Genomic DNA, 10,827 nt, shown 5'->3' with positions numbered 1-10,827 from the left:
CGAATCCGATTAATTGGATTCGGTTTCAGGATAAAATCTGATCTGCTGGTCCCTACTTGAACTTTCTGGGCATATGCGTGGGATGGTCAAGAATGGATGGCTAGCTGCCATGGCTTAGCCCCCCATTGAAGGTACCTTCTAAATTTGCCAAAGCGCCCTAGCTTGTTATGGACATGCCTTGGTATCACATTGGGTGCACCATTGGTCCTCATGGTGTGCCTCAACAGTAAATAACATAGAAAGGAAAAAACAACTGAAAAGTCAGTTTTAGGAAGCTTCTTGCTACATGGGGAAGCTCGATTCCTCATAAGTTTGTTTCTGAAGCAGAAAACTCTTCGTTCTTCCAAAACAAGGGATGCTTGGGAAGTTTGCTTCCGAAATATGAAAAATTTGATTCCCTTTAGTTGGAAGTCTGCTTCCTTTTTGTTTCTCATACGATTCCCTTTCATTTACTTAACGTTTCCCTCACTTATTGTCACTTATCACTTGCTCTCACCTCACATGATATGCTTTTCATATTAGAAAATTATAAATTTTTTTATAACAAGCTTGCATGTTGGTTTATATAAATTTATATTTGTATTCTCATCTTTTCTTATTTGCTTCTGCCCATATTTCATATTGCTTTATATGCATTTTCTTTTCATTTTTAATGCACTTGCATAATTACCTCATACCTGTAGCCACCATTACGCTTCATACTACTTTTTTAAATTGGCTTCCCTGCTTCCATTTCATGCATTACTTCTTCCATCCATGTGGTTTCAACTTTTGTTTAAATGCTGCACAGATGATTAGGGTTCCTGAATTATGTTGGGAATGCAAGTGCAACAATAAAAGGTAGAGTGCTTTCTTTTCCACTGTGGGAACCAATGATGAAATTTTAGCCAAGTATATATTTAAATAAAAATGACTGTAATGGAAGATAAAAATGATATGCTTTTCTAAAAACCTTATAAAATGTCAAATTTTGTCCGATGACTAAAACCACAAATAGTCGAATAAAAGAACCATTTTAATCTTTTCATTCACAAATTTGCTCCCAAATATGTACCTAAGTATTGCATCTAAGATTTGTGACAAAATTTGTCACTAATTTTTTACCTAGAAAATAAAGAATTTTAGAAACATACAAAAAGAACAATGAAAGTAGACAAAAATACATTTTCAATGATACCTGATTTGCTAAAAAATGATGAATGACTGTTGAGATATAACACTACAACAAAGCAGTAGATTAGCGACGACCACATTCTGTAGCGAATCCATCGCTAATCCGTCGCTAACCATGTTAGCGACGGATTAGCGACAACGAGGCGACAGTATGCTTACGTCGCGAATATTTCGACGCTAACTGGCGACGGAATAATTCTGTCGCCAGGTCCATCGCTAATTGCGACGGAATAACGAGCACTATATTCCGTCGCCAATCCGCCGGTACTAAACGGCGACCACGGCTTGGCGACGGATTTAATTCCGTCGCTATGCTGTCGCTAGATTAATATGAATAGCGACGGATGGTTCCGTCGCTAAGCCGTCGCTAGATTAATATGAATAGCGACAGAATCATCCGTCGCAAACACGAAAAAAAATCAAAAAAAAATTATTTAAAAATTAATTACCGAGAACTGTACAATTTCTATTTCCTGTACAATTTATATTTCCTGTAAATAAAAAACAAACCACACAAAAAATTCATATAACAAGTATCTATAATAATTAATCGTTCCACCTTAAAATTAAGAAGTTTAATTATTTACAATTCAACAATTACAATTAGGAAAAATAAAAAAAATAGAACTTCTTCAACACAGTCCTCTAATCATCGCCAAGATTTTGTGCGTCTTCTTGTTCATTGTCTTTATCTGTCCCTTCAGCTCCACTACCCTGATTATCGCTAGCAGCCTACACAAGAAAAGAACAGTCAGTATTGATAAACAAAATATAATGAAATAAATTACACACTATATGTGATTCTATCATGTGCTCATGTGTGATCTAAGGCAATAAAAAAACTCTATATGTGATTCTATCATGCTCATATGTGTGCTAAGGCAGTCAAAAAATTGAATATGTGATTATAGCATGTTCATATGTGTTCTAAGGCATCTAAAAAAACTCTATATGTGATTCTACCATGCTCAGATGTGCTTTAAGGCAGGCAAAAAACTATATATGTGATTCGATCATGCTCGTATGTGTGATAAGGCAGTAAAAAAATTGAATATGTGAATATAGCATGCTCATATGTGCTCTAAGGCAGGCAAAGCCAAAAATTTTATATGTGATTCTATCATAAATGATATATAACATATTCATATGTGTTCTAAGGCAGTTAAAAAACTCTATATGTTATTATAGCATGCTCATATGTGTGCTAAGGCAGTCAAAAAACAGAATATGTGATTATAATATGCTCATATGTGTTCTTAGGCAGTCAAAAAATTGAATATGTGATTATAGCATGCTCATATGTGTTCTAATGCAATCAAAAAAACTTTATATGTGATTCTATCATGCTCATATGTGCTCTAAGGCAGACAAAAAGTTAAATATATATATATATATATATATATATATATATATATATATATATATATATATATATATATATATATATATATATATATATATATATATGTGATTCTATCATGCTCATATGTGTGTTAAGGCAGTCAAAAAATTGAATATGTGATTATAGCATGTTCATATGTGTTCTAAGGCATATAAAAAAACTCTATATGTGATTCTACCATGCTCAGATGTGCTTTAAGGCAGGCAAAAAACTATATATGTGATTCGATCATGCTCGTATGTGTGCTAAGGCAGTAAAAAAATTGAATATGTGAATATAGCATGCTCATATGTGCTCTAAGGCAGACAAAGCAACTTTATATGTGATTCTATCATGCTCATATGTGTGCTAAGGCAGTAAAAAAATTGAATAAATGATTATAGCATGTTCATATGTGTTCTAAGGCATCTAGAAAAACTCTATATGTGATTCTACCATGCTCAGATGTGCTTTAAGACAGTCAAAAAAACTATATATGTGATTATACCTAAGAGGGACCTGGAATCGAAGATCCCCTATCCTGAACAGCGGCCTTGATCTCATTTCGGAGAAAGGGGGCGACGGTGTATTGGAAGTAGTTATTCAGTGATTCATTAATGATCTCGCGTACATCATCACCGGAAAGAATAGTCGGCTGCTTGGAGCTTATGTCGGCGCAAGAAGTCGGTGAGCCGTAACTGGAAGAACCAATAACTGGTGAAGTGTTCATATTACTCCCAAACCCGAACACGCGACCTTTTTTGGGTTCACCTGCTGCAGTCACCCATGCTGTAGGATCAAATGATGGATACTGAGTAGCGTCTTCGCCATATCGCTCTACCATCTGTTGCTCATATGCCTCATACAAAATAATGTTTAAAGTATTCATTAATAATTAATGATAACATTATGATAACTTGCATATATATTGCAATGATTATTAATAGAATTAATACATACCGTTGTCGTTCTCGCCTTCTCTGATACGAAGACTCCCGTGGTCTTCCGTTTATGTGTTTCTACAAACACATCCTTATATGGTACACTGCCTCCTTTTTCTGCTTCCTGCGAAGTTAAATAACAAAAGATTTAGTACACAAGTTTGCAACAATACTTATAAAATTAATATTATATATTGATGAGGTGAGGTCGGACCAGGGATCAACAGAGACAAGAAAAGATTTGGACGTTTCATACACAAGCTTGGTGGAAGGTTGTATGGAGTTACAAATACTGGCCAGCATGAGTATGGAGTTGATCTACCCCCAAATGGATTAAATCCATCTGTACATAGACTGAGTCTAACATTTCGCACTTCCATTGCGAAGTTCTGATGAGTACGATCAAAGTGCTTCCAAGCTTCAGCGTCAACAGGATGCGTGATCTTGTTTTCATCGTGTCGAACTTTATTTGCATGCCATCTCATGTGTTTAGCTGTCTTTGAAGACATATACAATCGCTGCAATCTAGGAGTGATAGAAAAGTAGCGGAGCGACTTGTATGAAACTTCCTTTGATCTCGTGCTACCATTGCCTCTTGTCTTTGCCTTGAACCGAGGATGCCCACATGACAGGCATGATATGTCGTTTTCATGCTCCTTGAAATACAACATGCAGTGATTTGGACAAGCATCAATCTTTTTGTAACCCATACCTAGAGCGTTGACCATAACTTTCGCACGATAGAAATTTTGTGGCAATTTCTCATCTTTAGGTAACATACTCTTCACAATCATGCACAAACGGTCAAAACATGATTGACTCAAATTATACTCGGACTTCAAATTCATTAGTTGAAGAACTGCAGACAAGATAGTGTGACTCTCACAACCGTTCCAAAGTGGCTCATCAGCATCTTTAAGTAAATCATAAAATCTACTAGCTGCATCGTTTGGTGATTCTTCATCTACGGCAGTTCTTACATCACTAGAACTCATAGCAGAACCCAGTTCTGTTCCTGCAGCATCAAATATCAAATTCGTATATGGATTATCGTGCACCACATTCACCCGTGCATCAAAATCGTTTCTAAATTCTTCTCCATGAAACGTCCAGTTCTGATAATCACTCACAAAACCCTTCCTGTATAGGTGATGTCTAACGCCATGAGGTTCTACAAATCGATTATTCTTACAAATCTTGCAGGGACACCTAATCCGACCTGTGGGATCTACCGTACTGACACTCGCCGTTGCAAATTCAATAAAACTATCGACATCATCCATATATTCATGCGATAACTCATTGTCTGCTATCCTACGGTACATCCATTCACGGTTTGCAGTCATTCTGTCGTATGATGTTACGAATAGTATCCTAACGAATTAAGACAAAAACAATCAGAATGCTACGATGAAGAAAATATCAAATTTATCATGCAATATACTATGTCAAACAATAACAAGAATTTTGATGTATGCATTGATAACTTAATATTTTCATGTGCAAACTATTAATGACACGATACAATCATTTGAAGCATGCTTTTATTATAAAATTTCACATGGAAGTCAAAATCAAATTGAAAGTAACTACATGCAAGCATGGATACAATTACATCAAACATTGCAATACATCATAATCATTCATATCAAATAAATGGCAAACATGTACCTGCAGCAAACACACTTCAATATCTCACTAACTACTACCATGCTTAGCATGGACTCCGTACTCCAAAAATAAGAACACTTCCATATTTCTACATTAAAATCATGCTCAGCATGATCTCCAAACTCCAACAAAGCAGTCCTAGATATCAACAACTAAGTGAGTGTGTGAACAATAAAGTGTTGCATTCAATAAATTAAATAACATGTGATACGTTTGCATCACTTACTCACCACGGGTATTTACCCGATTTGCATTGTTTTTGTCATTTACTTACCACAGGTGGCCGAGCACGAGTTGGTTCTGTTGAAAAATCTGCACAAAAACAAAACAAATTAAGTAACAAACTAACTAATCATGAAACAAGATGAAACACTAACTAAAAAAATTAAAACAAATTAAAACAACTCTAACTAATTGAAAGAAGAGAAAAGAAAAATAGTATATATGTTAAGCCAAATCTAACTAGAAGATGCTAATTTAACAAACCAGCTATAACATGTTGAACCAGTCGACTAACATAAAGTCATAGACAATTTCTAATCTGAACTACTTAGAAAAGGAATAGTAAATCAATCAATTAGTTTACTAGAAAAGATGTGAACTCCGTTTAACCACCACTATCATAAAGAATTCAAATAGCCCTAATCTAACTAACTGATTGTGAGAACATTAAATACCAATCTATCTAAGAAAAATATAATTATAAAAGACTAATAGATTGAAATACTCTAACTAACCAGATTTCAAGAAAACAAATTGAAGTAAAACTAACTACCAGTAGACATTAACAAACTAACAAATTGATAAAAATTTATGAACTACTCTAACTAGATGCCGGAACTGCCTTTCTGGCAGGGAAGGGGGTTAAACCCCCTGCCGGAAAGGCAGTTCCGGCATGGGGGGTTGACCCCCTGCCGTGCCTTTACGGCAGGGGGTTAAACCCCCTGCCTTTCCGGTAGGGGGTCGACCCCCCATGCCTTTCCGGCAGGGGGTCGACCCCCCCTGCCGGAAACGCAGGGGGTCGACCCCCCTGGCGAAAAGCACGGCAGGGGGTTAAACCCCCTGCCTTTCCGGCAGGGAAGGGGGTTAAACCCCCTGCCGGAAAGGCAGTTCCGGCATGGGGGGTTGACCCCCTGTCGTGCCTTTACGGCAGGGGGTTAAACCCCTTGCCTTTCCGGCAGGGGGTCGACCCCCCATGCCTTTCCGGCAGGGGGTCAACCCCCCCTGCCGGAAAGCACGGCAGGGGGTTAAACCCCCTGCGTTTCCGGCAGGGAAGGGGCGTACAGCGTGAAGAAGAAGAAGAAGAAGAAGATTACCTGCGCGTCGCCGGACGGTGGCGGGAGGTTGACGGGGAGCGGCAGCTGGCGAGCGCCGGCTGGCGAGCGGTGGACGGGGAGCTGCGGCTGGCGAACGGCGGCGGCCGGATGGTGGCGAGAGCCGACGGGCGGCGGGAGGGAGCAATACAGCGAAACAGGGAAAAGAGAAAGAGGGATGAGATTAGGGATTTACGCGACATTTAGCGACGGCTTAGCGACGGAATGTTTCCGTCGCTAAGCCGTCGCTAAACCAAAATACCAAAAAAGCGACAGAATATATTCTGTCGCTAAGCCATCGCTAATTAGCGACGGATTAGTGATGACAGAGTTCCCTCTCTAAATCCATCGCTAAAATGGTGTTCTTGTAATAAAAAGTAGCGACAAAAACATGCAGTCGCGAATCCGTCGCTAAGTAGCGACAGATTAGCAATAAAAGTCGTTTCCCCGCTAATCCGTCGTGAATTAGCGACAGATTCTATCTCTAGCTAATCTGTCGCTAAGTAGCGACGGAAAAAATCCGTCGCTAATTTCCGTCGCTAATTAACAATTTTCTTGTAGTGTAACCTCGACAGCATTCTTGAAACAAGAGATGAACATGCATGATTGTGTTTATCCTGATTATTTTATACTATTTTTTAGTCACTTTCGCTAAAAATTTAGAAAAATAATAAAAAGGACAAAGATAGATCGAGGCGTTAGCTTTTCAACATCACCAAGATCATCATGATATAATGAGTGGTTGAAAATAAATATCTTCTGGAAGATAGACCATTCAATTTTTTATGTATGTAAAGCATGTTTTTGTTCTAATCTTAGAACTTAGAAACAGAAACTCTAGACGGTTTTTTTATTATGACTCAAAACAGTAAAATTATAGGCTTGTGTCTTAGCTTTTTAAGGCTATAAAAATATAAATTTTTTACATCAAATCAGAAAGATACAAATATAAGAATAAATATTGTTTTATAGAAAATATACAAATATGTGAATTCCCTCATATGCAGATTTTCTCATATATATGCAAAGTTTCTCTTATATATGCAATTTTTTTCATAAACATATGAATTTCCTCATATATAAGCAAATTTTCTCTTAAACATGCAAATTTTCTCCTAATTATATGTGAGGTTTCTCTTATATATGTGTATTTCCTCATAAATATATGAAATTTGTATGTATATAAGGAACTTCACATATATTTAAAAGAAAATTCATATATATTTAGAAAAAAAATAACTTATTTTAAGAGAAAATTTGCATATTTTTAAAAAAATCCACATATATAAGAGGAAATTCATATATATTTAAGAAAAAATCTGCATATATATATGAGAAAATTCACATGTCTAGGATGAAATCCACATATATATGAGAAAATTAGCATATTAACATAGTTTATGAAGAAATTCACATGTTTAGAATAAAATCCATATATATAGGAGGAACTTCACATATATTTAAGAGAAAATCTACATATATAAGAGAAACTTTACATATATTTAAGAGAAAATTCATATATTTAGTAGGAAATTCACATTTATAAGATGAACGATACATATATATAAAAAAATCTGCATATATATGAAGAAATTTGCATATTCTCATACATTCTGCAAAACAGTTTTTGTTCTCATATCTATATCCCTCTAATCTGACATAAAAAACTTATATTTTTATAGTTGTTATATAAGCCTATAATTTTACTGTTTGAGTCACAACCCAAAACCTCACTAGGGTTCCTATTTTATAGTTCTAAAACTAGAATATAAATATGCTCTATAAACAAGAACAACAAAATAGTCTATCTTTCAGGTAGTATTTTTTTCTAACTACTTATTAGATCAAGGTGATCTTGGTGGCGTTGAAAAGCTAACGCTTTGACTATCTTTATCACTTTTATTATTTTCTCATATTTCTAGGCAAGTAACCAAAAACTATTATAGAACAATCAAGATAGGCATAATCATGCATGTTCATTTCCTGGTTTAGAAACACTGTCGGGGCTGTATCTCAACACTTGTTCATCATTTTCTAGTGAGTCAGGTATCGTTCGAAAGGTATTTTGGTATTATTTTTTTATTGTTTTTTCAAAATCCTTCATTTTCTTGGTCAAAAATTAATGACCAAGTCTGTCATAGATCTTGGATGTAATACTTAGGCACATATTTGAGAAAAAATTTACATATATAAAGAAAATTCACACATGTGAAGGTTTAAATAGTTTTTTCATATTTGATTATTTATGATTTTGGTCATTGAACGAATTTTGACAAATTATAGGATTTTTAGGAAAACACATAATTTCTACCATACAATATGATGATTTTTCATATATTTGATCATCGATTGTATGATGGTCATGACAAGGGGACTCATCATGACAAGGGGACTCAGATGTTTCAAGATCTCTCTTGTCAAATACACCCAAACCATGTGACAGACTTGCCATTCTATGTACTTCATGGAGAAAAAGAAGGGAAAAAAAGACGAAATAAAGAAAGTGAAGGTCACTAAATTGCTCGTTCCTGCCTTGTCTCTAGGGTTGTTAAATGATCCAAACAAATTAACCAAATAGAGCATGTTCGGGCTCAGCTCATTTACTAGTGGATTGGGATCATGGCTTGTCTCTTATTTGTTTTTAGCTAAGCTAAGCTTAAGCTCGATTTATCCTTGAATGAGGCCTATGTTGAATACATCCAAAAGGTCTGATTGAGAAGATACAACCTACAACTAAGATTTCTAGTATGTGGGAGTAGGTGCACTCAGAGCACCATAGCATTAATATATATATATATATATAGTGAAATATGTATATTGGTTGAACAAACATGAACTATCTGATCTGAAGATCGAACATTTCCTGTGTAACCCTAATGCATAGGGATGGCAGTGGAACGGGGGAAAGCGTGGCCCCACCCCACCTCGCCCCGTTTGGATCGGGGATGAAGGGTATGAAACGGGGATGGAGGCGGGGACGAAGGTTAAAATCCATCCCCGTTCAGGGATGGACATACACTTTTCCCCGCCCCGCCCCGCCCCGCCCCGCCCCCACCATGATCCCCGTCCCTACCATTTTTCCCCGCAATAGCCCCGCCTCATCCCCGTTTGAACCTAGGATGGGGGACATGAAACGGGGATGAAGGCGGGGGTGGAGGTTAAAATCCATCCCCGTGTAGGGATGGAGGTTCTAATCTTGAGGCGGGGTGGGGGTAGAGACCTTGTCCCCCGCCCCGCCCCACTGCCATCCCTACTAATACACCCATCCTCTCTCTCTCACCTACTCACACGGAAGGACCACCACCATGGTGAGAGGCTGTTCGGCAAAGCGGTGGGTAGGTCATCCGGCGGGGCGGGGAAGCCATTCGGCGATGCTGAGAGGAAAAAGGGGCTGCGGGAGGCCGTCCAGTGAGGCGACAAGGTGGTTAGAGGTAGTTTGACAGGACCGTTCAGTGATGCTGAGAGAAAGAGAGATAGAGGAAAGAGGGGCTGCAGGAGGTCATCAGCGATGGGAAGGCAAGGTCATTCGACCGGGCGACATGGTGGTGGGAGGTCATCCTGCAGGGTGGCAAAAAGGCCAGAGGCAAGGCGACAGGGTGGTAGAGATGGTGGGAGGAGGAGGTGGTGTAAGGGAAAAGAAGAAGAAAAAAGAGAATGATAAAGAAGAAAAAAGATGTGTGTGTTAGGATTACACAGGAACTGCCTAATCTTCAGATTAAACGGTTCATGTTGGTTCAACCAGTATACATATTTCACTTGTTTACATGCTCTCTCTCTCTCTCTCTCTCTCTCTCTCTCTCTCTCTCTCTATATATATATATATATATATATATATATATATATATATATATATATATATATATATATATATATATATATATATAACTCAGTGTTGGGGCTCGACTTGTTTAAGCTAAACAAGTTGCTCGTGACTCAAGTCGTCAGCTATACATATGAAGCGAGAATTCGTTTACCAGGCCTACTTGTCTCCAAAGCTCAACTTATTGGAGTCACAAACAATGGTCCAATTGCATGTGTTTTGTACTTGTGTCTTTAACTCAGTGTGAACCCATGTGTTGGTGTTGAATTGGTCATTAGTGGTGTGGTCTTCGTATGGCAAAATATGAGTACTCCATCTGAGCACGAGGAGGGAGGGAGGGAAGAGGACAAAAGAGAACGACGGAATCTTAGAGACCTTGAATTCACGCGGTTGCAAAACTAGGACTCGGTCCTGCTGATGCCTAAAGGTTTGAGGGTCATTGGAGTTTGGGGCACCCCTCTTAAAATAAGGGCAGGACATGGCTTGGGAAGTAGGAGGATGGGGGGCAACAAAGAGAATCCACAGCCA

At 37.8% G+C, this 10,827-nt stretch overlaps 1 long non-coding RNA gene across 1 annotated transcript; it reads right to left on the bottom strand.

Annotated features, from left to right (window-relative positions):
- Positions 1 to 1,711: 1,711 nt before the first annotated feature.
- Positions 1,712 to 5,679, bottom strand: LOC149840004 (uncharacterized). Its single transcript, XR_016431523.1, has 2 exons — positions 5,441 to 5,679; positions 1,712 to 1,905 (listed from the first exon to the last, which is right to left on the bottom strand). It is a non-coding gene; the product is annotated as an uncharacterized LOC149840004 (long non-coding RNA).
- Between the last annotated feature and the right edge of the window lie 5,148 nt (positions 5,680 to 10,827).

The sequence above is a fragment of the Nuphar pumila genome, chromosome 4 (assembly GCF_984573655.1).
Source record: "Nuphar pumila chromosome 4, dmNupPumi1.hap1.1, whole genome shotgun sequence".
NCBI classification, from domain to species: Eukaryota; Viridiplantae; Streptophyta; class Magnoliopsida; order Nymphaeales; family Nymphaeaceae; genus Nuphar; species Nuphar pumila.
Note: the sequence above shows the minus strand (reverse complement) of the source record. Positions and strands in the feature narration are given on the sequence as shown.